The sequence below is a fragment of the Odocoileus virginianus genome, chromosome 4 (genome assembly GCF_023699985.2).
Source record: "Odocoileus virginianus isolate 20LAN1187 ecotype Illinois chromosome 4, Ovbor_1.2, whole genome shotgun sequence".
Taxonomy (NCBI): Eukaryota; Metazoa; Chordata; class Mammalia; order Artiodactyla; family Cervidae; genus Odocoileus; species Odocoileus virginianus.
Window position 1 is genome coordinate 88,197,082 of NC_069677.1, and position 24,510 is coordinate 88,221,591.

The following is a 24,510-nucleotide window of genomic DNA, read 5'->3' on the forward strand; positions in this document are numbered from 1 at the left end:
AAGAAGATGACCAACTTGGAACCTCAGACATTATCTTTTCCTAAAGTCAAATTTCTTGATCCTGGGAAATATGCAATTCCCCCTTCAAGTCAAAAGTAAGTCCTCTGGGGGATAATAGTTGCTAAACATGCAAAAGCAATGAAGCACTGTCCTGAAATTGACTAGGGGAGCAGTTGAAGGTAACCCACGTTCTTGGCAAACTAGGGGCAGGACAGAGAACAGGGGCCTGGCCAGAGGTCTCTCAGAACTGGCTCCCCTGGTGCAGGGGGGATTCCTTCGACTCCCCCAGGACGGCCTCCTCAGGGCTTCCGGACAATAGGAAGCCCCCACACACCCAACCGCTGCAGGACCCCATGCTCAGAAACAAGGGTTCTTTTTGTAGGCTTCAGCATCTCCCCTAGGAAGCTCACCCCACACCACCCCTCCCCCTTGCACACACATACCACAAGCCTGTCCCCTACCCTCAAAGCCCAGGAGACTTAGCAACCGCCTCTGATCCTGAAATGCTGCAGGAGGCAGCTCTGGGGGGGCCCTGCGCGCAGCTCTCCCTTCCCGAGTGTGGGAACCAGGTCCCCGAGCCCCAGGCAGCACGCAACGTGGCCCGAGGCGGGTACATGGCTGACACCAGGCCCACGTGCCAGGCCCACAAAGGAACCACCCTGGACACTCCAGCGTGGTCATTTCTCAGATGACCGCAGCCCCCGGCAACATCGAGAGAGGAGAACGGTCCAGCCTGGTACAGGATTACGGGAAACCGCAAGTGGGTCGTTGTTTGAGGCTGCTCAGCGTGGGACTGGCTTTGCAGCCACGTAGACAACCAAAGTACCCTGCGTGCGCTGCAGGTACAGAGAAGGCGGAGACTAGCTGGCTCCCATTTTTCTGTTGTGCTACGGCGGGTTAAAAGAGGGTGTCGGTTCTCCACGCCTCTCTGGGTCCGTGCCTTCCGCCCGGGACAGCGGCTCCTCTAACTGAGTAGGGTCTGCTTCCCCAAGCCCGGTTCTCGGGCGGCCCCTGGGCCTTGCTTTCATCCAACAGAACACAGTAGAAGGACAGCCCAGGTCTCGAGAGAGACCACGCATTTCCACTTGTAACTCTCTAGCCCCGTGGAAACCTGCCCAGGCTAGTGTTTTGCAGACTAGAGGCATGTGGAGAAAGCCCAATCATCCAATCTCTCCAGCCAAGACCACTGATCATCCATCGGAGAGACCATCAAACCCGGGGCACGTGAGGGAAACTACAAAACCAAAACTGTTCAGGAAGGTTAACATGAATGGCAGACCCACAGGCTCACGAGAGGAACAAATGCTACTTGTTTTCAACCCCTGAGACTGGAGATATATTGTTGCATGGCATTTCTGTGGCAATTACCAACTTACACAATATGCTTTTAATAACCGGGTTACCTAGATGCCCCCGAAGACTTTCCCAACTGAAGAGATAAAAGGTGCCTCCAATAGGAATTTCAAAAGAAACTGGCTTCATCTCAACCCACAAATAAATCATTTCCATTCATCTAAGAGTGAAAGTGCTAGTCACCCAGCCACGTCCGACTCTTTGTGACCCCATGGACTGTAGCCTGCCAGGCTCTTCTGTCCAGGGAACTCTCCAGGCGAGAAGATGGACTGGGTTGCCAGTCCCTTCTCCAGGGGATCGTCCCAACCCAGGGATCGAGTCCAGGTCTCCTGCATTGCACGCAGATTCTTTACAGTCTGTCTGAGCTACCAGACATGATCTCAAACTCTGACCCGCCCTCAAACTAGCTGGGAAACTGAGGAGGTACCGAGAAGCTTCAACCAGAAGACTCTGGGATTCTCGGAGCCCTTCCCCCCGAGCTGAATTCTCATGTCCCACGATGGGACCCTGCCAGCCTCCTGGGGTTTCTAACTACAGTGAAACAGGATCAACATTCTGGATATCCAAGACCACAGACGCATCACACAAGTCACAAAGGCCATTTGATCTGTAACCCAGCAAGACATAAACTTAATAATGACTGTTTATGTCTCATGTCTTTAACGGGGAGGTCTGGGGTACTTTCAAGGCATAAGGATGAAGCTGTGGGGAAGGGGATATATAGATTCCAGATGCGATATAGCCACGCCCTTCCAGGGATGGAGAAGGGGAAACAATTGATAGATACCCAGACCCAGAGTTCAGTCCTGAGAGCGGGCAGCCAGGGGCGCTGCCTGATGAGGGACATAGAGTACCCAGAGGAGGGAGAGCCACAGAGGGCCACCATGAAGCCTTGAAGAGCAAGAGGCATGCGGACCGGCAGGAAGGCAGGGAGGCGGGGAACCAACGCTCCTCGCATCCCCCACCTTAGGGGGCCAGGGCGTATGATCCTAACCACCACCAGGACCGTCATCAACTCGAGGAAGTGATGAACCAGTCAAGGTCAATGAGTGCCAAAGAACTGACGCTTCTGAACTGCGGTGTTGGAGAAGACCCTTGAGAGTCCCTTGGACTGCACGGAGATCCAACCAGTCCATCCTAAAGCAGATCAGTCCTGGGTGTTCACTGGAAGGACTGATGGAGCTGAGGCTCCAATATTTCGGCCACCTGATGTGAAGAGCTGACTCACAGGAAAAGACCCTTTTGCTGGCAAAGACGGGAAGAAGGAGGAGAAGTGGGCAGCAGAGGATGAGATGGTTGGACGGCATCACTGACTCGATGGACACAAATCTGAGCAAACTTGGGGAGACAGAGGAGGACAGAGAAGCCTGGTGTGCTGGAGTCCATGGGGTCAGAGTCAAGACACAACTTAGCAACTAAACAACAATGTGAATGGTGGTGTCATCCTCCAAACCAGATCAGCTAAGAAGCGACGCCCCCAAAGCCCAGAAGGGTGACTGCTCTCCTTCCCCACTGTCTCTTCCCTCCATAGACACCCTCAACTGTCTTTACAGTCATCTGGTGTCTATTCTTCCTGCCATTTGAGAGGGTATCGCGGATTTTTTTAAAAGCTCTTCTAATTCACTTTTGTGTTTCCAATGAGCAATTCTCAAATACTTAGTTGTTGATGAATGACGGGATGCTTTTATATCCCTGTAGGAGCCTTTTATTTTCTCTTTTACTTGCCCTTGAACCCTTGCAAAACTTGAATCTGTGTAGTCTAAAAACCCTTTCTCCACTACATACTTCTTGCAATAAATTCTTTGGGTAATGTATATGTTTATGACTTTGGATTTCACAACCCAATGTTCTTTTATTATTGGGTATCTTGAAAACTGAAACGATCCCTTCTTCATTCCTGTTTTGAAAATGCCAATGCTTACTACACAGAAACAAATATTTGATTCGGGTTGCTTTAGGTAAAACTGCATCAGGTGCGGACTGGCACACAGGGCCAAAAGGAAAATAAGGATTGTGTAATTAGGGAGGCAAGGCTGTCAAATGGTTAAGAGAAGACCTGGATATCTGCAGGGCTGGGACCAAAACAGAAAAAGGACACTTCCTCCCTGCTTCCCTTCCCAACCCAGCTCTGGCCCGTTTGCAAGGCCCCCATACAATCATGGGGACATTCCAGTCTACACGGCCCTGATCTCCGTCCATCAGGTCTAGAGAGGCACACACAGGACCTGCCAAGGGAGTGGATCTCAAGGAAGGAGCCTGTGTCGGCCCCAAAGATGCTCAGGACAGTTTGGGCAGGAGCTCTGGGCTCCCAGGCACTTCAAGTGCGGTGTGGGTTGGAGGATGGGCAAGAGAAGGCTCTGGAAGGCCTGTGGGCAGGGCTCCCACGGATGGTAGTGCATCTGAGAAGAGGTGCAGGGTCAGATGCAGGATGGAAGCCAGATCCAGTTTTCCGCCTCAGTTCAGTTCAGTTCAGTTCAGTCGCTCAGTTGTGTCCGACTCTTTGTGACCCCATGGACTGCAGCTCGCCAGGCCTCCCTGTCCATCACCATCTCCTGGAGTTTACTCAAACTCATGTCCATCGAGTCGGTGATGCCATCCCACCATCTCATCCTCTGTCATCCCCTTCTCCTCCCGCCTTCAATCTTTCCCAGCATCAGGGTCTTTTCAAATGAGTCAGCTCTTCGCATCAGGTAGCCAAAGTATTGGAGTTTCAGCTTCAACATCAGTCCTTCCAATGAATATTCAGGACTGATCTCCTTTAGGATGGACTGGCTGGATATCCTTGCAGTCCAAGGGACTCTGAAGAGTCTTTTCCAATACAGTTCTAAAGCATCAATTCTTTGGTGCTCAGCTTTCTTTACAGTCCAACTCTCACATCCATACATGACTACTGGAAAAACCATGGCTTTGTCTAGACGGACCTTTGTTGGTAAAATAATGTCTCTGCTTTTTAATATGCTTTCTAGGTTGGTCATAATTTTTCTTCCAAGGAGCAAGCATCTTTTAATTTCATGACTGCAGTCACCATCTACAGTGATTTTGGAGGCCGAAAAAATTAAGTCTGTCACTGTTTCTACTGTTTCCCCACCTATTTGCCATGAAGTGATGGGACTGGATGCCGTGATTTGAGTTTTCTGAAAAGGTCACCCTATCCTCTACTGCTTTTATTTACACAATTGTAAAATGGGGATAATCTTACTGTGGTGGAATAGAAAACACCCTTAGTCTTTGTACCAGCTCCTGCAGACAGCTGTTAAATTTCCTGAGTGTTAAGGGTGATGGAGGGAAGGGGTGGCTTCCCAGGTGGCTCAGTGGGTAACGAATCCACCTGCAATGCAGGAGATGCAGGAGACATGGGTTCAGTCACTGACTCAGGAAGATCCCCTGGAGGAGGGCATGGCAGCCCACTCCAGTGTTCTTGCCTGGAGTATTCCATGGACAGAGGAGCCTAGCGGGTTACAGTCCACGGGGTCGCAAAGAGTCCGGCACGACTGAAGCGACTGAGCACATACATGCAAGGGTAACAGGACCGTGATTTTTTGTCTCTTCTTGGAGGGGTCTGTGGCAGGTCTCAGCTGTGGCATGCAGGATCCAGTTTCCCCACCAGGAAACCTCTGCCCCCCATATAGGGAGCAGGGAGCCCCAAACACTGAACCACCAGGAGTCCCAGGACCACGTTCAGTTCTAATGAAGTGACTCATGATGGACCCCTTGACGGCTTCAGGCTGTCTCAGAAGTTCCCAGCCTTGATGGGAGACCTGGAACGTTCAGCCCCACCCCATCCCTCTGGAGAGGGAGGAAGAGCTGGAGACTGAATCCGTAACCATGATAAAAAGTTCATAAAACCCCTAAATGACAGGACGCAGACAGTTTCCTGGTTGGTGAGCAATCCCCATGTCCCCCAACTCCTTGAGGAGGCCCCTATGCTCAGTACCCTTCTGGACCTCCATCCTACAAACTCCCATCCATCTATTCACCTGTGCCCTTTGTAAAAAAGTGTCATAGGAAGTACAGCACTGTCCTAACTTCTGTGGTTCCTTCTATCAAATCACAGAATCCTGCATCATAAAGCAAAGTCCCCCCGGCTATCCATTTTACATATGCAATGTGTATGTTTCAAGGCTCTTCTCTCAAATCATCCCACCCTCTTCTGCCCCCACTGTGTCCACAATTCTGTTCTCTATGTCTGTGGCTCCTTTGAAAGGGAGGGTGTTAGTCACTCAGTCCTGTCTGACTCTTTGCGGCCCCAGGGGCTAGAGCCCCCCAGGCTCCTCTGTCCAGAGGATTCTCCAGGCAAGAACCCTGGAGTGGGCTGCCATTTCCTGCTCCAGGGGATTGTCCCAACGCAGGGATCGAACCCAGGTCTCCCACACTGCAGGCAGATTCTCTACCAGCTGAGCCACCAGCGAAACCACCTGTGTCTCCTCCGCTGCCCTGCAGATAGCTTCATCAATACCATTTTCCTAGATGCCATATGTATGTGCTAATACACAGCATCTGTCGTTCTCTTTCTGACTTACTTCACTCTGTATAATAGGCTCTGCATTCATCCACCTCATTAGAAGTGAGTTAAATGTGCTGAGTAATGTTCCACTGTGTCTATGCACCACGCCTTCCTTGTCCATTCCTTCATTGAGGGACACACAGGTTGCCTCCATGTCCTAGCGATTGTAAACAGTGCTACAATGAACTTTGGGGTACACGTGACTTTTCCAATTCTGGCTTCCTCAGAGTCTATGCCCAGTAGTGGGATTGTGACAACCCAGAGGGGTGGCATGGGGAGGGAGGGGAGCGGGGGTTCAAGAGAGAGGGGACATAGGTATACCCGTGGCTGATTCACGTTGATGCATGGCAGGAACCAGCACCACATTGTTAAGTAATCATCCTCTAATTTCAAAAAAATTACTGAATCCTGGACAGAGGCTGTGGGAACCCCCAACTGTAGCCCCGCTGGACAGAAGGATGGGTAACCTGGGGACCTGATGCTCTTCACTGGTCTCTGCAGTTGGGAGGGGGGCAGTCTTGTGGGCCTGAGCCTTTAGCCTGTGGTGTCTGGTACTAACTCCAGGAAGTCTCAGAATTAAATCAAATTGTAGGATGCTCAGTTGGTACTGGAGAGCTGGAGACATGGCTGATGGAGTTGGAAAAGACACCACCTATTTGATGCCAGGAGGAAAAAAGACGCTCAATTACCACCTCCAAATTGATGCTCTACAATTCACACATGGAAGTAAAAGATGCCTGCACCTTGGAAGACAAGCTATGACAACATATTAAAAAGCAGAGATATTATTTTGCCAACAAGGGTCCATCTAGTCAAAGCTAAGATTTTTCCAGTAGTCATGTATGGATGCAAGAGTTGGACTGCAAAGAAAGCTGAGCGCCAAAGAATTGAAGCTTTTGAACTGTGGTGTTGGAGAAGACTCTTAAGAGTCCCTTGGACTGCAAGGAGATCCAACCAGTCCATCCTAAAGGAGATCAGTCCTGGGTGTTCATTGGAACGACTGATGCTGAAGCTGAAACTCCAATACTTTGGCAACCTGATGTGAAGAACTGACTCATTGGAAAAGACCCTGATGGTGGCAAAGATTGAAGGCAGCAGGAGAAGGGGACGACAGAGGAGGAGATGGCTGGATGGCATCACCAACTCGATAGACATGAGTTTGAGCAAGCTCTGGGAGTTGGTGATGGACAGGGAAGCACGGCCGTCCGCGGGGCCATAAAGAGCGGGACACGACTGAGCGACTGAATGGAACTGAAGTGAATACACACAAGTGTGACACAAAGTTTGGCGGGTGTCTATTCAACTGGTTAGTCCCCGAGCAGAAGCACTGTTTGGTGAATCTCCCTTGCATGTTACCAAAGGCCTTTGGGAGTCTTAGATTGAATCATGCTCCTGAAACCCCTCACAGGGCTAGGCACACAGTAAGCACTTCATAGGGCTTCCCTGGTCGCTCAGACAGTAAAGAATCTACCAGCAATGTGGGAGACTCAAGTTCAACCTCTGGGTCAGGAAGATCCCCTGGAGAAGGGAGAGGCAACCCAATCCAGTCTTCTTGCCTGGAGAATCCCATGGACAGAGGAGCCTGGCAGGCTTCATGGTGTCACAAGAATCAGACTACTCACTGAGTGACTAACACTCATTTTTCTTTCAAGCACTTGATAAGTGGCCATCAATACTGGAAATACATGGAGTCGCAGAGTCGGACACGATTGAGCGACTGAACTGAACTGAATACTGGAAAGAAAGCAAGCAGGCCGATACTGTATAAAATCCTGCAACTCTGTGAAAAATAATTCCCAAGAAATAATCTGCTCACTTTTCATAAGGGTCCTTTGTCCTTAATTTTTAAATGGAATTTTTAATTTTAGGCTAACTAGTCATTAAGTCCAGGCACATTAAGTAAAATGACTTTGAGCAAACTCATCATAACGGATCCATTCACTGAAAGAGCCGGTTGTGAGGTTCACTGATTCCAGATGAGCTGACATTAAGTACGTCGGTTTCTTACTATTAATGGCAAAACTTACGCTAAGAACTGCACAGACCTGACTCTCCCCTGGGCAGTGGTTTCCTAAATGGAGCAGGAGGTCAGCGAGACGTCTACCCAGGGCCCACGATTTCAGGAGGCACCCCCTCTCAGCTCCTGCAGGTGCAGAGTCAGCACCCAAGAGGGAGCATCTCCTTGAAACTGGTGCCTCCCTCAGCTCCCCCTGGCCCCAGCCCTGGCGCCTGCTCTCCCCAAAGTAAGCAAAGGAGATCAGTGGGAGGTGGAAACACAAGAAACCAAATGTACCTCCACGTTCATCTATAAATAAGAAACTGAACTCCTTCAGTGCAATAAGGCTTTATCTTTCCATCAAATATAAACAACTACTGCAATAGGTTGAACTGTTTCCATCACACAACCCTCCATCGTGCTGTTGTTCAGGTGCTCAGTCGCATTCAACTTTTTGTGACCCCATGGACTGCAGCATGCCAGGCCTCCCTGTCCATCACCAACTCCCGGAGTTTACTCAAACTCATGTCCAAGGAGTCAGTGATGCCATCTAACCATCTTAACCTCTGTCGTCCCCTTCTCCTCTGCCTTCAACCTTTCCCAACATCAGGATCTTTTCCAGTGCGTCGGCTCTTTGCATCAGGTGGCCAAAGAACTGGAATATCAGCTTCAGCGTCAGTCCTTCCAATGAATATTCAGGACTGATTTCCTTTAGGATGGACTGGTTTGATCTCCTTGCAGTCCAAGGGACTCTCAAGAGTCTTCTCCAGCATCTTCTCTTGCACCACAGTTCGAAAGCATCAATTCTTCAGTGCCCAAACCCCCAGCATCTGAGAACGGGACAGAGTTGTTTAGGAGGTGACAGTTCTCTAATAGTTCTTTCTATTAGGAGACAGAGTCTTTCTGCAGGTAATGAAGCTAAAGTGGGGTCATCAGGGTAGGCCCTAACCCAATATGACTGGCGTCCTTAGTTTAAAAAAAATAGGAAAATTTCGAAACAGATTTGCATAAAGAGAAGACAGTGTGAAGACAGGGAGACGATGACCATCTGTAAGCCACAGCAATGGACAGACAGGAGGAACCAGCCCTGTCCTCGCCCTGAACTCCGGAGCTGGGAGAGAACAAATTTCCGCTGTCTAAGCCTCCCTAGTCTGTGGTACTTTGCCCCAGCATCCCTGCAAATGGACCCATCTTTATTTACCATCATTTAACTGATGAGGAGTACAGGCCCTGATGGGGGCGTGGCCTCAGGAACCATGTCCAATTAACTGCACAGTTTATTCCTGGACACAAGCTCTGCTCAAAGCCCAGCCTAGGCACCACGCCCTGTTGAACCATCTACTCATCACTCCCGCCTTAACGTCAGGAGAGGAGAGACTCTTTTAAGTTCGAGGCATAAGTCAGTATTACACCAGCCCCACCATAATCTCTTCGACCACTGGAATGCTTTTTTTTGAGAAAAGCCTGACAGCCCTGAAGAAATAAGAGGCGTGTTTTGTAGATAAAGTGCTGAAATTCTCCACGTTTATTTTTACTTTTTTGCTTAGCTAATGAAGGCAAAGACTTAATCCCTGTGTGGGCCTCTCAAAACAAGGTTGCAATTGAATTCAGGTAAAATAACTACTAACCAAACCTGGTAATAGGACAGAAAAATATAGCTAGCATAAAAGCACATTCAAGAAGGTATTATGTTGATTTGCATCCCTTCAGTAACAGATACAGTGTTTTATTAGTTTCTGTTCTTATCACAATTCTTCAAAAGCATTGTTTCCTAAAATTTTATACTATATAATACCACCTGTTAAAATAGTACTTAGGGATCTTGGAAATATATTCAATATTAAAACTATCTATGTAGAATATATATTTATAATATATTCTTCTAGAATTGCAATGGGCTTCTCAGGTGGCACAGTGGTAAAGAATCTGCCTGCCAATGCAGGAGGCATAAGAGACTCATGTTCAATCCCTGGGTCGGGAAGATGCCCTGGAGGAGGAAATCACAACCCACTCCAGCATTCTTGCCTGGAGAATCCCATGGACAGAGGAGCCTGGTGGGCTACAGTCCATTGACTCCTTGCAAGGGGTCAGATACAATTTAACAAGTAAAAAACAACACAGTTGCAATATCACTTTATTGGGAAATTGTTCTACTCTGAGGAACTTTTTCTTCCAAAGTATCCTGCTCCTTTAAAAATAGATTTCTCAAATCAATACTGCAATTATCCTTTAATTAAAAATAAATTAAAAAATAGATTTCTCATTTTTGCTTATTACACTGATGCCACTGGAAACTCAGAAACACAAAGTCTCCTGTGTATATAGGTGGATAATCCTAAAATAAAGTTTTACATAATTATTCAGAAAATAGGAACTGAGCAGAGAATCACATAAATTATCAGCCCAAGACAGAACCCTTCTACCCCCTCACTCAACGTAAGAATTGCTGCTTATCTTCACAGTGTACTTTGCCATGAAGGGATCCTCGTGAACCAACAATTTCCATGTCAAAAAATAGCTTGAATAAAGAAAGAGGGCAAGCAGAAAATTTTTAAAAAGCACAGCTCTGTAGACACTGTTCTTGGCTCTTTGTTTCTTCTGGATGGAGCAGAAGAAAGCAGAAGGTAGTGGAGAAAGGAGGAGTTGTGATGACTACAGAACTTACAAAGTTGGTGACTTTAAAAACTCCCCAGTGTGGGAGGCAGGAGCAGGTGGGACTGTGGTGGGTGGGTGAGGGGGTAGAATCTAGGGAACCAACCTAGGTTCCTCAAAGTACATTAAAGGACCCCAGAGAAGGCCTTTGGAGGTTTGGGACCCCCAAATACCAAATACTGAAGATACAAAATCTTCACATTCACATTTTTCTAAAGACTCTAGAAAGGCAGGACTTCTCCGGGGCTTTCTGTTTTACCTTGAATCGCCCTTGGCTCCCCCATCCTTTTCCTCTGTGACTCATCTGTCTTGCTTTTTGGTCAACACGGCTTCTTCTTGGACCTTCAAAGATCTTGGAACAACCTGAAAGAGTATTTCAATATAGTAAACTTTGGGTTTTTTCCCCAAATACTAAAACCAAGGATCAACTGTACATTTAGTGACAATACCTACTGCTAAAATATTATTTTAAAGTGTCTTAAAAGAGGGATGAACTTAAAATTCTTTCTTCTAAAAAAAGGTAAGGGGGCAGAGTTGGGGCAGCATTTCTCCAAATAAAGTCTTCAGCATCATAAAGCAAAAACTAGGAACGAGATAAAGGCCAAGCTCTAACGGATGTACCGACATCCACGTATACTTTTGCAAAGAAAATATTCTGAAAATCTTGTCCTTTCCTCCCAGCTCCCAGCTTTAGTAATAATAGTTTCCCCAGATGAGTATTTCAGCACTGCTCTCTGCTCCAAACAAAGAGTGATGGGGTTTATTCAACATCCTGAGAACCGTAATTAGACAACTTTTTCAGTCACATGTGTAGATGCCACAAGGATCCCTATTTTTTGCCAGCATAGAGCACTATTAAAAAGCTTTTAAGATGAGAGCAATACTAAAAAAAAAAAAAAAAAAATCTTTCTTAGAATACGCCTGTCAGAGCGGCTCTAAAATCCGTTCTCTTATTTTTTGGAGATACAGGAATTTCTGTGCTTCTGCAACTTTCCAAGTCAAATAACCAATCCCAAAATATTTAGCACATTTAACAGGATCCTCATAACATGACGAATTGCAAATGACAGCTTTTTCAGTTGAAAATATTTTCAAATTAGAAAACGTCTTAAGTAGTGCATCAAAATCAATATTTGCAATGGGCGATATTATTTATAGATAGTTTCACAGGCCAGCCAAGCCTCCCACTCCACCCCAGGGGGCCCCAGCCAGCTCCACCTGGAGGCTTGGGCCTGTGCATTGAGACACAGAATGCAAATGGCCCAACTGGTGAGGCAAAGGGTTTGGTAGGACACAGAAAATGCAAATTCTTGGGAGGAAATTGGGAAAATTAGGATACAAAACCATATACAGAGAGTCTGATTCCAATATTATAATAGTGTTGGAGAAGACTCTTGAGAGTCCCTTGGACTGCAAGGAGATCCAACCAGTCCATCCTAAAGGAGATCAGTCCTGGGTGTTCACTGGAGGGACTGATGCTGAAGCTGAAATTCCAATACTTTGGCCACCTGATGCGAAGGGCTGACTCACTGGAAAAGACCCTGATGCTGGGAGGGACTGAAGGCAGGAGGAGAAGGGGACGACAGAGGATGAGATGGTTGGATGGCATCACCAACTCAGTGGATATGGGTTTGGGTAAACTCCAGGAGTTGGCTATGGACAGGGAGGCCTGGCGTGCTGCGGTTCATGGGGTCGCAAAGAGTCGGACACGACTGAGCAACTGAACTGAACTGAACATCAATAGTATATAAAAAGAAAATAAAATGAATGAAATGCACGAGGGGGAAAGAGGTACAAATGAACTTAATTACAAAACAGAGGTAGAGTCACAGATGCAGAAAACAAACCTGTGGTTACAGGGCATGAGGGGTCGGGGGGGGATACACTGGGAGGTTGGGACTGACATACACGCATATGTCTACTACATAAAGCAGAAAACTAATAAGGACCTGATGCCTAGCATAGTGAACTCTATTCAATATTCTGCAATGACCTATATAGGAAAATAATCGGAAAAAAAAACAGTGGATATATGTATATGCATCACTGACTCACTTTGATGTACAGCAGAAAGTGACACTGTAAATCAACTATACCCCCCAAAAAAACATCCAAGAAGGAAGAAAGAGGAGGAGGAAGAGGACTCTCAGTTCAGCTCAGTTCAGTTCAGTTCAGTTCAGCCGCTCAGTCGTGTCCGACCCTGCGACCCCGTGGACGGCAGCACGCCAGGCCTCCCTGTCCATCACCAGCTCCCGGAGCTTGAGATCAGAGCCGGAAGTGGTCCTTAGCTTTCCAGCATGAACTACAGGGAGTCTTACTTTCTCCCTTCTAATCGTGGCTATCTTCCAAATTTCAGAATCAAGAACACTCATCTTGACGGTCACAGAAGAGCTACATGATGGTCAGTGGATAACCCTAAGCACATCTGCAAAGCGCTGTCTTCACAGTGATGGGAGACAGCCATCTGGCCGTGGAGCCCAGGACCTCCCTGCAGGGTGAGCGGCTGCTCTGCAGGAAGGCGGGGGGTGGCGGAGGGCGGCCTGAATTAGGCCATGCTGTGCCCAGCAGCACAGATCTTCAGTTAATTAAGGTGTCTCCAAATCTCCTCCTCTCTAAACCTAAAAGCCGATATTGATTATTTCTTGGTTGAATGCTTTCCACGGACAAGGAGTTAAAATACTAGTTTCCAATCACTGCAAAGGCAACACTAGTTTTAAAAGCCTGGGCTCAAATTCCCTATACTGTGGCATCCTATAGTACACTTTGGTGCCCAAACCTCTTCTCTGCCAAAAGAAACACTTGATTTCCGACAGAATATTGGTGGGCTCGACTTAAAGACAAGAGCAAGGGCCAGAGACGATTCTCTGTGCAATGGGTATTTTTCAATTAGCATGATGATGTTGTTAAAATCTCATCCACCCAGAGGGCACTTTATCTGACAACGTAAATTACCCGTAAGCCAGCTGAGTGGCCTCCAAGGATCCAAAAAGATGTCACGAAGTCTGGGGAGAGAGAGGCTTTGCCAGGGAAAGGCACGCTACCAGCCGCGTGAGGTTAACAGCCGGCCCAATCAAAGCAGAAACGTCAGACAATTATGCAAACCAGACTCAGGAACTCAAAAAACATAGCCATTTGAGAACTCTGCTATGAGAGCAAACTGCTCGAGCCAGCTGAACAGAGCCCCTGGTCCCACAGAGAGCAGATGACAAGAGACATGGCGCCCAACCCTGTCAAGGGCAAGTGGCTGGAACCCCGGTACCTCCCAGAAGAGGGGAGCCCGGCGTCCTGCACAGTGACAGGTAGAGGAACACACGTGATCGTCATTGGTGGGAAAGTCTCCTCGGAAGTGGTCACGGCTGAGCATCTCAAGGGCAAAGTTTAATTTGCAAAGCAGTCATGGGGCACAGAAAGACCCGGGCTTGCAGCCAGCTTGGTACCGACCGCCAGCAGCCAGCAGACAGCCCGTCTGCAATGGACAGTGTTTGTGGCCATGCCATGCAGACACAAGCGCCTCGTGTTCAGAGAAGTGCAACCTTCTCATTCCCCAAACACGCTGGACCAGAGGTTGCTTCCTACGCACAGAGATTTTCCTGGCCACCTGTGTCAGCAACAGTGAAGGCATCACAAGCTTAACCTCCGGGAAGATGGACAACCAGCTGTCCCAGAGAGTTGCCTTCTTGCCAGAAAAAACCCTGGACCTTGATTGAACAACAGTCGTCACTGGCAAGAAGGCGCCTTGCCCACCAGCAATGCCAGGGATGGTGACGGTGAACGGTCACAGAGGACCCCATTCATCCGATTACAGCCCCGTCCCCGTAGGTGAGGTTCCCAGGCGGCTCAGATGGTAAAGAACCCGCCTGCAATGCAGGAGGAGACCCGGATTCGATCCCTGGGTCGGGAAGACCCCCTGGAGAAGGGAATGGCAGCCCTCTCCAGTATTCTTGCCTGGAGAATCCCATGGACAGAAGAGCCTGGTGGGCTACAGTCCATGGGGTCGCAAAGAGTCAGACACGACTGAGCGACTAACACTTTCACTTTCCCCATAAATGGCAAGGGCAGCAGACACAGTGGCACCCGCTTCTCCTAGCAGAGGAAACCCAATGCCACTTGGGTGTGTAGCCCAACCCCTAAAACACCCTGGGGAGGGCTGACCCTGCCCCAACTTCAGGGGCAGCTCCTATCGCTGGGCACCCATTCCTTGTGCCATTGGTTGACTTAAAAGGGAGCATGTGATATCATTTGGGCCAATTCAACCCCGGGGGAAGTGACAGGAAGAATTCTGGAGAAAGTCTCCTGGCCTACAAAGAAAGGTCATCTGCAACTGTCTTGTCTGTATGACCCCTGAGCCATCTCAGGATAAAACCATACACCGTGACATCTGGGAAAAGGCGAAGGCAAACCTCGGGATTCTGCTTAGGATTCAGAAGAACAGGATGAGTCAGTCCAGAAGGCACAAGGCATCGGTGCCTGGTGTCTCTGTTCAAAAGTCTCTGCTAGGAATACAGCAGTGTCGATGTCCAAGAGAACCACCTTCCTCTCCTTGATTATCTGTATGCAACTCAGACAGACACTGTTTGAGGCAAGAGTACTGGAGTGGGGTGCCACTGCCTTCTCCAGAGAGGAGTACAGAAGGGGCGGCAATTCCATCTAGCATCAGGGAGTGGGGTGACATGTTATGGGCGCTTGGTATTCCGTAGGTGGGGATGGGAGGAAGGTATGCAAGGTAGAGGAGACAGATGAGCAGAAGTACGAATGCGAAAGGGAGGCCCTCTGGAGAGGGCCTCTGACTACAGAGCGCGGTTCAGAGAGGCTGAAAGACTCACCCCTATAATTAAGAAACTACATCGGTGTGTGTCTCCGTCCACCATCTAAGCTCAACCTGCCCTTCAAATCCATTCATTCGTTCAAGTCCTCCATCCATCCATCCATGCATCCATCCATCCACCATCCACCATCCATTATGCATCATCCATCCATTTACCAACATGCACTAAGTCAATTTCCTCCAAGTTCAGTCACTGAACTAAGCACTCACTAGAGGTGGGCTTTGCCATGAGTTCAGGGCCGAGTGGGAAACACAAGGGTGTAAAGGCACAATCACAAATACCAGCCCCCCCAACACCTTGCTTGACCCTCCAGCTGCAGAAAAACTCCCACAGGGGAGTTATGCCGGCAGGATCCAATTGAGCACAGCATTTGAACTACTTGAGAGACTGATGGATGGGAGCTGGACAGCCAAGCACAGCGGCAGGAGCAGTCAGAGAATTAGGAGAACGTCAGAAAAGGTCCCGGCCTTGGATGCCGAGGAAGGACCTTCAGTGAGGCAGAAACAGTTCACATCATCCATGTGCAGAAAGCTGAGTAAAAATGAGCAAGTCAATCAACCAACCACACACAGTGAATAAACGGTACTGGATGTGGCAAGTCAAAAACCTCTGGGTGATCTCCAACATGGCCAGTTTCCAAAGGTTCACTAGCGGAAGGTTGGGAGGATATGTGAAGGTCAACACAGGCTCAGGAAAGACGCTGATGGACAGGGAGAAAACGGGAGAGTGTTCAAGGGAAGAAGCACCACTGTGTTCACCAATTCAACATTTGCTGCATGCCTACTGCGTGTGAGAAATAGCCAGCAGCCAGGGTTGGTCCCATGGTTCAGACCCCAAGCTTCCACTACAGGGGGCGAGGGTTCAGTCCCTGGCTGGTGAACTGAGATCCCTCATGCCACACATCATGGTCAAAAAATCTAATAAAATAAAATAATCATTAGAAAAAAAAAAAGAAACAGCCAACAGCTAGAGTGCGCAAGACTCAGTCCTGCCCTGGATTAGATGACAGTCTAATTAGAAGAAGGTTTATCTCGTTTGTCTGGCTGGTTTGTTAAGGATGAGAAAAGGGGGTATGTTTACAGGTAGGATGGAGGAAAAGGCATAAAAGCAGGAGCCTGGCAGGTTACAGTCCTTGGGGGTGGCGAAAGAGTCAGGTACACTCAACAACTGAGCATGCACACACACACGAAGTAACTACTCCTATCGCGGGCAATTTCAGAAAAACTAACAGAATTCCCAGGTGCAGACCTGAACAGAGACACAGGCGATCCTTCCAGCAAGTCTGCAGGCACCACCCGCCTTGGTGCACCAGAAGCCCAGCAGAGACCGAGGGCCCTGAGGCTATTGGGAAGTCACGAGGTGACGGCGAGGAAATCTGTGAAGATCAGCCAGACAGAAGGCTGCTCTGCCAGCAGCTGAGCGCCTGCGACCCGTCCCTGCGGGCAGGGCAGACACTCGGGCGTGGGGCTGCAGCGCTCGCAGACGCGGCAGCGCTCGCAAACGGCGTCTGCATCCGCTCTGCTGCTTTCTGAACCCGCCCGGTGTCCACATCGTTTGCTGTTGTTGCTTAATCGCTCCGTCGTGTCCAGCTCTTTGTGACCCCATGGACTGTAGCCCACTCGATCCTCCGTCCGTGGGATTCTCCAGGCAGGAATACTGGAGTGGGTTGCCGTTCCTTTCTCCAGGGCATCTTCCCAACCCAGGGACCGAGCCCAGGCATCCCTCCCTGCAGGCAAATTCTTTACTATCTGAGCCACCAGGTAAGCCCGTAGTATATATACATATGCATGTCATTTTAATCTCCCATTTCATCCCACACCTGCCTCTTCTTGGTTTTTTTTTTTTAATTATTACTCCTGAGAAGAGAACACAACGAATCTGGATCGGGATCCTCTGGAGCCAGTGATATTCTAGGAGGAGTCAACACTGGGTCTTCCTCTCCCCTCGGCCCTGTCATGGGCACCTGAGAGCTTCCAGCTGATCAAGCTGACTGCAGAGATGGAGCAGAGGCCGCCCCTCCCGCCGGGACGAAACACACGGCCCCCAGACAGCTCCACGGCCCCTCGGCCTGGGGGCCGTGGTCGGCCTCAAAGTCCCCAGGAAAAATGAGGCATCTGAAGGAAAACAGGCTAGATTGGAAAGGCGGGTGACATCAAGAAGAGGGAAAACAACTATAAATACTACTTCTCCCCCGTTTCACACTGAGCCTTCTGTTAAAGGAAACACATTTCACAGAGTCGGTTTTTTTTTTTTTGTCCCCCCTAAGCTCAACTGGAAAAACATAAATATTTAGTCATTTCATAACGGCAGACAACTGACAGGCGGGCCACAGATTAAAGGAACATGATGTATTTCTAAGAAAGTCCATCAAACAAAATATATCTTTGGGAACAGAATCCCGAAGTCTGTTTTAGAAGCAAATTTTGGCCTTCAAAATGAATTTTGTCTTGATGTAATCAAAAGGTCACATCTTAAGAGATAGCAAGTGTATCAATAGCCATCTTTGTGAACAATGAGGTCTGTTTCACATTTTTATTTCATGATTTGTTTGTGTCATATTTTTAAACTAACAACACTGGGCAGAAAAAAAATTAGAACATTATTAACGTATAACTGGGCTTCCCTGGTGGCTCAGAGGCAAAGAATCTGTCTGTCAATGTAGGAGATGTGGGTTTGATCCCTGGGTCAGGAAGATCCCCTGGAAAAAGAAATGGCAACCCACTCCAGTATTTTTTTTTCCCACTCCAGTATTCTTGCCTGGGAAGTCCCATGGATAGAGGAGTCTGGCAGGCTACAGTCCATGGGGTCACAAAAAGTCAGATACTACTTATAGCAGCTAAATAACAACAATGCATAACTACTTTAGAGGTAGCATATAAAATAACTAATTGCCAAGTCAACTGCTATTGTAATTACCATCTCCGTATAATAAATGAGAACTGTGAACTTCCTGAGTGGCAAGAGGATTTGTAACAGAGCAAAGGGAAAGTAAATTACATTAATAGAGAGATTACATGTAAGGGACCCAAAGGACATTACAGAGCAACATTTTCAGATGAAATCCCTTCTATCGGCACCCTCAGATGTCTTTATTTTGAATAGAGTTTAAAGAGACAGATCAGGAGAATGAGAAGTTTTCCTAAGAAAAATCAACTTGATAAAGGCAGAAAGGAAAAAACACTGAGACTTTCTAATAATGCAGATAATTCATTACACTATCTGTCTTTACTGCTCCGCCGTTAAAAAACAAACAGATCGCCAAACGCTTACCAAACGGGAATCTTTCCTTGTGCTCTGTAAGAGGGAGGAAATTTAAAGAACCCCGAACTCGTCCTGAAGGTCGGTCTATGCCCACCGGCTTGGCTGAGACACCCTGGCTCCCAGGTGATGGCATTTTCACCACGAGGAGCACAGAAGCCAGCTTTTCCGTTTCTGCTTGACTTTTGACTCATTTAAGAGAACTGCATTCAAATTGCCTCATATGTACTGGACACACTTTGGAAAGAAAGATCGTTAAATCTTCTCATGTATTTAAACAGAAATTGTGCGCCTCACCACAAATGCCCTGCACTGACACTCAGGACGTGAGGTTTGTAACGCGTCTCGGCCTGCACAGCGGTGCACTCCGTCCCCACAGATCCCGCCATGAAATCCAGCGTCAGGGAGCCCTGCAGTTCAGTTCAGTTCAGTCGCTCAGGCGTGTCCGACTCTTTGTGACCCCATGACCGCAGCACACCAGGCCTCCCTGTCCATCACCAACTCCCAGAGCTTGCTCAAACCCATGTCCATGAGTCGGTGATGCCATCCAACTGTCTCACCCTCTGTCGTCCCCTTCTCCTCCTGCCTCCAATCCCTCCCAGCATCAGGGTCTTTTCCAATGAGTCAGCTCTTTGCATCTGGTGGCCAAAGTATTGGAGTTTCAGCTTCAGCATCAGTCCTTCCAATGATCACCCAGGACTGATCTCCTTTAGGATGGACTAGTTGGATCTCCTTGCAGTCCAGGGGACTCTCGAGAGTCTCCTCCAACACCACAGTTCACAAGCATCAGTTCTTCAGTGAGTGTGAATGGAGGACATCACGCAGAGAGCCACGCGCAGGGGTGAGGCCAGAAAGCAGGTCCTCGGTGTGTCCCTCATGCCTTGAGGGAGAGTTACTCAGCCTGTGGCCTCATGGTTTATGATACGGAATGAAGGGCAATGCGTGTGTGTGTTAGTTGCTCAGTCCTGTCTGACTCTTTGCGACCCCAATGGACTGTAGCCCGCCAGGCTCCTGGGTCCATCGAACACTCCAGGCAAGAACACTGGAGTGGGCTGTCGTTCCCTTCCCCAGGGGACCTTCCTGGCCCAGGGATGGAGCCTGGGTCTCCCGCAGTGCGGGCAGGTTCTTTACTGTCGGAGTCGTCAGGAAGGCCCGGAGGGCAACGTAGCAACTAAGATGAGAAGCACCGGGACAGCTCAGGGATGAGGAAGAGACAGCTGCAGCCTTGGGTAGCAGGATTTACATTAGATGATGAAAAACAGGAAGAACGTACATAGACCTGAAGGAGGAGGGCCGTGCAGGCAGCTCAAATAAGTGAAACAGCCGTTCAAGTGGGCAAGACTGCGGAAGACACGTCTACAAAGGGGACAGAACACAGTCACTTCCGCGTGTGAATAAAAGCCTCTGCCAACAGCATGGTGGTGATGGTTTAGCGACTCAGTCGTGTCCAACTCTCTGCGACCCCATGGACTGTAGCCCACCAGGCTCCTCTGACCATTGGATTCTCCAGGCAAGAGCACTGGAGGGGGTCGCCATTTCCTTCTAAAGTGGATCTTCCCGACCCAGGGATTGGACACTGGCCTCCCGCATTGCCAGCGGATTCTCTACTGACTGAGCCACTAGAGAAGCTGCCAACAGCATCACAACATCTAAATCATCCTTGCCGTCCCCTGTGGCAGTCAAGGGAGAAGGCAATGGCACCCACTCCAGTACTCTTGCCTGGAAAACCCCATGGACGGAGGAGCCTGGTAGGCTGCAGTCCATGGGGTCGCTAAGAGTCAGACACAACTGAGCGACTTCACTTTCACTTTTCACTTTCATGCATTGGAGAGGGAACTGGCAACCCACTCCAGTGTTCTTGCCTGGAGAATCCCAGGGATGGGGGAGCCTGGTGGGCTGCCGTCTATGGGGTCGCACAGAGTCGGGCACGACTGAAGCGACTTAGCAGCAGCAGCGGCAGCCAAGGAGGGCTTTTCAAGGCAGAGCAATGGGCCCAGACAGAGGTTTGTGGAGAGAAGCCGGCTCAGTTCCTCAGACGTTCTAGAAAAGTGGAGAAGTAACAGAGCCCGCGGCGGGATGGTGGGCACCTGGCTGCACCGGCAGGAAGGTTTGTGCGGATGGCAGACGGCCAGACGGAGCCAGAGGGAGGGCCCAGAAGGACAGGCTGCAAAGTGCAGCTTGCTCTGCAAACAGCAGCGGGGGATGTTTGCGCCTCTGCAGAGGGGAGCATCCCACAGAGGCTTCAGGGAAGATTTCCGAGGCGGCTGACCGCAGAGAGCGAGCTGCCGGAGTGGTCCACCTGGGGAGTGAAGGCGAGGCAGCCGAAGAGCCAGGAGCAAGGCGGAGGGGAGAGGACATGCCAAGACAGCGGGTCCTCGGGAGAGAGAAGAGGGGATGGCACGCAGGGAGGTGGGCTCTAGGTGAAGACGGGGCGCCCTGATTCAGTGCAGGGATGACCAACAGCATCCTCAGGCCCCGAGCAGTGGAACCGGGCTCGGTGGACCGGAGCTCCAGGGCTGGGTCTAGGGCTTCTCAGAGCCCCAGAGCGCTGCAGAGAGCTCCCTGGGGCGGGGGCCAAGACGGGGGCCAGGAGAGGGGCTGCAGGAAAGGGCTCCCTGCCCTTCCGAGGAGCTGAGCCCGACCCTCGGCCTCCCCACGCTCGCTCCTGCTGAAGTCGCGCTCTGCTCCGTCCAGGGGGTCAGCACCTGAGATCTGCCGAGTTTTCCGTTGGCAGGGCTCACTCGATACGAGGATGACGTTCCCTCAGCACTCTGCTTCCTCTCACTGCGAGAAAGAGCCATCCCATACCTGGACTCCCCTTTGCCAGCCTAACCTTCTGAAATGCGACCAGGTTTGGAAACAGGGAAATGAGATCTTCTGAGCAGGCTTGTCCATCTAAAAAGATGGGTCCCTTTTCCCTCTGGTTTTATGGCAGATAAAATATCTTCATCTTCAAATTTAAAAAATGCATCAGAAGCCATTTTAACCCGGCAAGGCTGCTGCAGTTTCCCTGAGTGGTGGGAACGACCTCGGGCACCATCCAAACAGTGGCATTAAACACGGGCTGGGTCACTGAGCGCCCGGGAGGTGATTAGCACGCTCCTCACTTTTCTGATAAAGAAGCCGAGGCCTGGGAAGGTCACAGATCTGCTAAGTGGATGCGCAGGGATTGGAACTCAGGATTCAAACCAAAGCTCCGTCTATTCTGTGAACCTTGCCGCCTTTTCTGTGGAAGAAAAGTCACACGCTGGTTTAAGAGCAGAGAAGACAAGTGGGAAGTGAGCTTCCCTGAACACTTTCTGTGTCATCTCCACCGCAGGGCCCCCTCCTGAGAGCCACGGTCCTCTTTCGGTTAAAGACCAGGATGAGTGTGAAAACCCAGAGACACCACTTGGCCGACAAAGGTCCGTCTAGTCAAAGCTGTGGTTTTTCCAGGAGTCAGGTATGGATGTGAGAGTTGGACCATAGAGAAGGCTGGGCGCCAAAGAATGGATGCTTTTGAACTGTGGTGTTGGGGAAGACTCTTGAGAGTCCCTTGGACTGCAAGGAGATAAAACCAGTCAATCCTAAAGGAAATCAGTCCTGAATATTCACTGGAAGGACTGATGCTGAAGCTGAAGCTCCAATACTCTGGCCACTTGACATGAAGAGCCAACTCACTGGAAAAGACCCTGATGCTGGGAAAGATTGAGGGCAGGAGGAGAAGGGGGCAACAGAGGATGAGACGGTTGGATGGCATCACTGACTCAATGGACATGAGTCTGAGTAAGCTCCAGGAGTTCGTGATGGACAGGGAGGCCTGGTGTGCCACAGTCCATGGGGTCACAAAGAGTCGCACACGAGTGAGCAACTGAACAAGAGGATGAGTGAAAAGATGTCTCTTAGGGTGGTGGTGCACAACCTTTTTGGCTGGCCTCGTGGAAGACAGTTTCTCCGTGGATAGGTGGGGAGAGGGGAGTGGTTTTGTTTTCATCTACTGCTCACCTCCTGCTGTGCGGCCCAATTTGTAACAGACCATGGACAGATAATGGTCTGTGGCCTAGAGGTTGGGGACACCTGCCTTAAAGAGCTGAAAGTCATTTACACTGATCACTCAGAACCAACTCATACCCCAAAGACAAAAATCCACTCAGACGGACACACACAAGCCAATCTTTGCCTTAATGCCCTCCCAGTCTTCTCTGAAGACTCCCTGAGCTTACTAGATGTCTCCGAAATGCTAAGTTCTGGCGATCCAGTCTCCAAATCAACATCCTGAAATCTCAGCCGGCCACTGTGGCCTTCCTGGGAAGGGTCAAGAGTGTCATTTCAGATGGGGCCAGGTCGTGTGGACCCTCTCACGAGGAGTTTCCCTCGCCGGAGCTTCAGACGTGCTGTGGACCCAGACGTCACACCACCCGCTCTCCACCCCGTCGCGTCCATCCACGTTTACCAAAAACGCACGGCAGCCAGTCAAAAACGCCTTGAGCCCCTTGCAGAGCAAAGCAGTTCAGTTCAGTCGCTCAGTCGTGTCCGACTCTGTGTGACCCCTTGGACTGTAGCCCACGAAGCTCCGCTGTCCATGGAATTTTCCAGGCAAGGGTACCGGAGTGGGTTGCCATTTCCTTCTCCAGGGGATCTTCCCAACCCAGGGATCGAACCCGGGTCTCCTGCATTGTAGGCAGACACTTTACTATCTGAGACACAGAGAACTTTCCCCTAAACAACAACAACATAAGTCTGTTGGGAGAATTAAAGGAGCTAATATATTTAAAGAACTTCCAAGAGTTCTTGTGATATAGCAGGTGCTCAGTAAACGCAAACTATTGGATTTGTTGAATAAAATGGTTTATGGAGAAGTTCCAAGAAGTTTGGAGGGGATTACTTGTGAATTTTAAATATTCGGTCCACTAGAGTCTCCCTAATAATTACCTCTTAGAGGTCAGTTGGGCTTCCCAGGTGGCACCAGTGGTAAAGAACCCGCCTGCCAATGCAGGAGACATAAGAGACATGGGTTCGATCCCTTGGTTGGGAAGATCCCCTGGAGGAGGGCTCAGAAATCCACTCCAGTATTCTTGCCTGGAGAATTCCACGGACAGAGGAGCCTGGCAGGCTACAGTCCATGGGATCGCAGAGTCGGACACAACTGAGCAACTTAGCACACAGCATAGAGGTCAGTTAAAGGTGAGTGCTTCCAGGGAGCATGGATTATGCACCCAGGGTGTGCACTCCTGACCTCAGCTTTGCCAACTAAGGGGTTCTGCAGGATGGGTTCTCGGGGAAGCAGAACTTGAGTCAGAGATAAAGGTCTAGGGCATTTGACGGCGTGTGCTTTTGGAATCAGCCTTCGTGGATGCAGGGTGAGGAAGCAGGCCTGGGCGGGGAGGAAAGATAAGCTGTGAGGAAGCCCTAAGAAAGGTCTCAGGCCACCCCTGGGGGAGCTCTGCCACTGATCTGGCCCTTCAGAGTTGGGGGGCAAGGGCAAGGGGCCAGGCCTGTAACCCCTGCTGTGTGGTTAAGTCTTGGCTAAGCTGGCGCCCAGCTGTTTGATCAAACACCAGTCTAGGCTTCGGCTCTGTTGTGATGGCATTGTGCCGACATGGTCAACATCTACAATCACTTGACTTGAGTATAGCAGATTACCCTCCCTAAAGTGGGTGGGCCTCACACAATCCCTTGACGGCTTTAAGAAAGAGAAAATAAAAAGACTAGGCTTGGAAGGAGGAGAGGATTCTGCCTCCAAATGTAACACAGAAACCCTGTCTGAGTGTCCCGCCTGGCAGCCTGCCCTGCAAGTTCCAGAGTCAAGACTGGAACATCAGACCTAGGGATTCTTATCTTACAGACTGAAATAGGTCAGACAGACAAAGATAAACATGAAATGACATCACTTACACGCATAAGCACACACACTGCTCAAAGCAGGTAAGTGAAGTTTCAGA

The 24,510-nt window shown here is 49.5% G+C and overlaps 1 protein-coding gene across 4 annotated transcripts in view; it reads right to left on the reverse strand.

The window, feature by feature from the left end:
- ERG (ETS transcription factor ERG) overlaps window positions 1–24,510 on the reverse strand; it is a 317,498-nt gene that overhangs the window by 226,391 nt on the left and 66,597 nt on the right. For all 4 annotated transcript variants that reach the window (XM_070466989.1, XM_070466985.1, XM_070466988.1 and 1 more), the window contains exon 2: window positions 10,765–10,868. The gene's annotated coding sequence lies outside the window, so the exon portion shown is untranslated. The remainder of the gene's footprint in view (window positions 1–10,764; window positions 10,869–24,510) is intronic.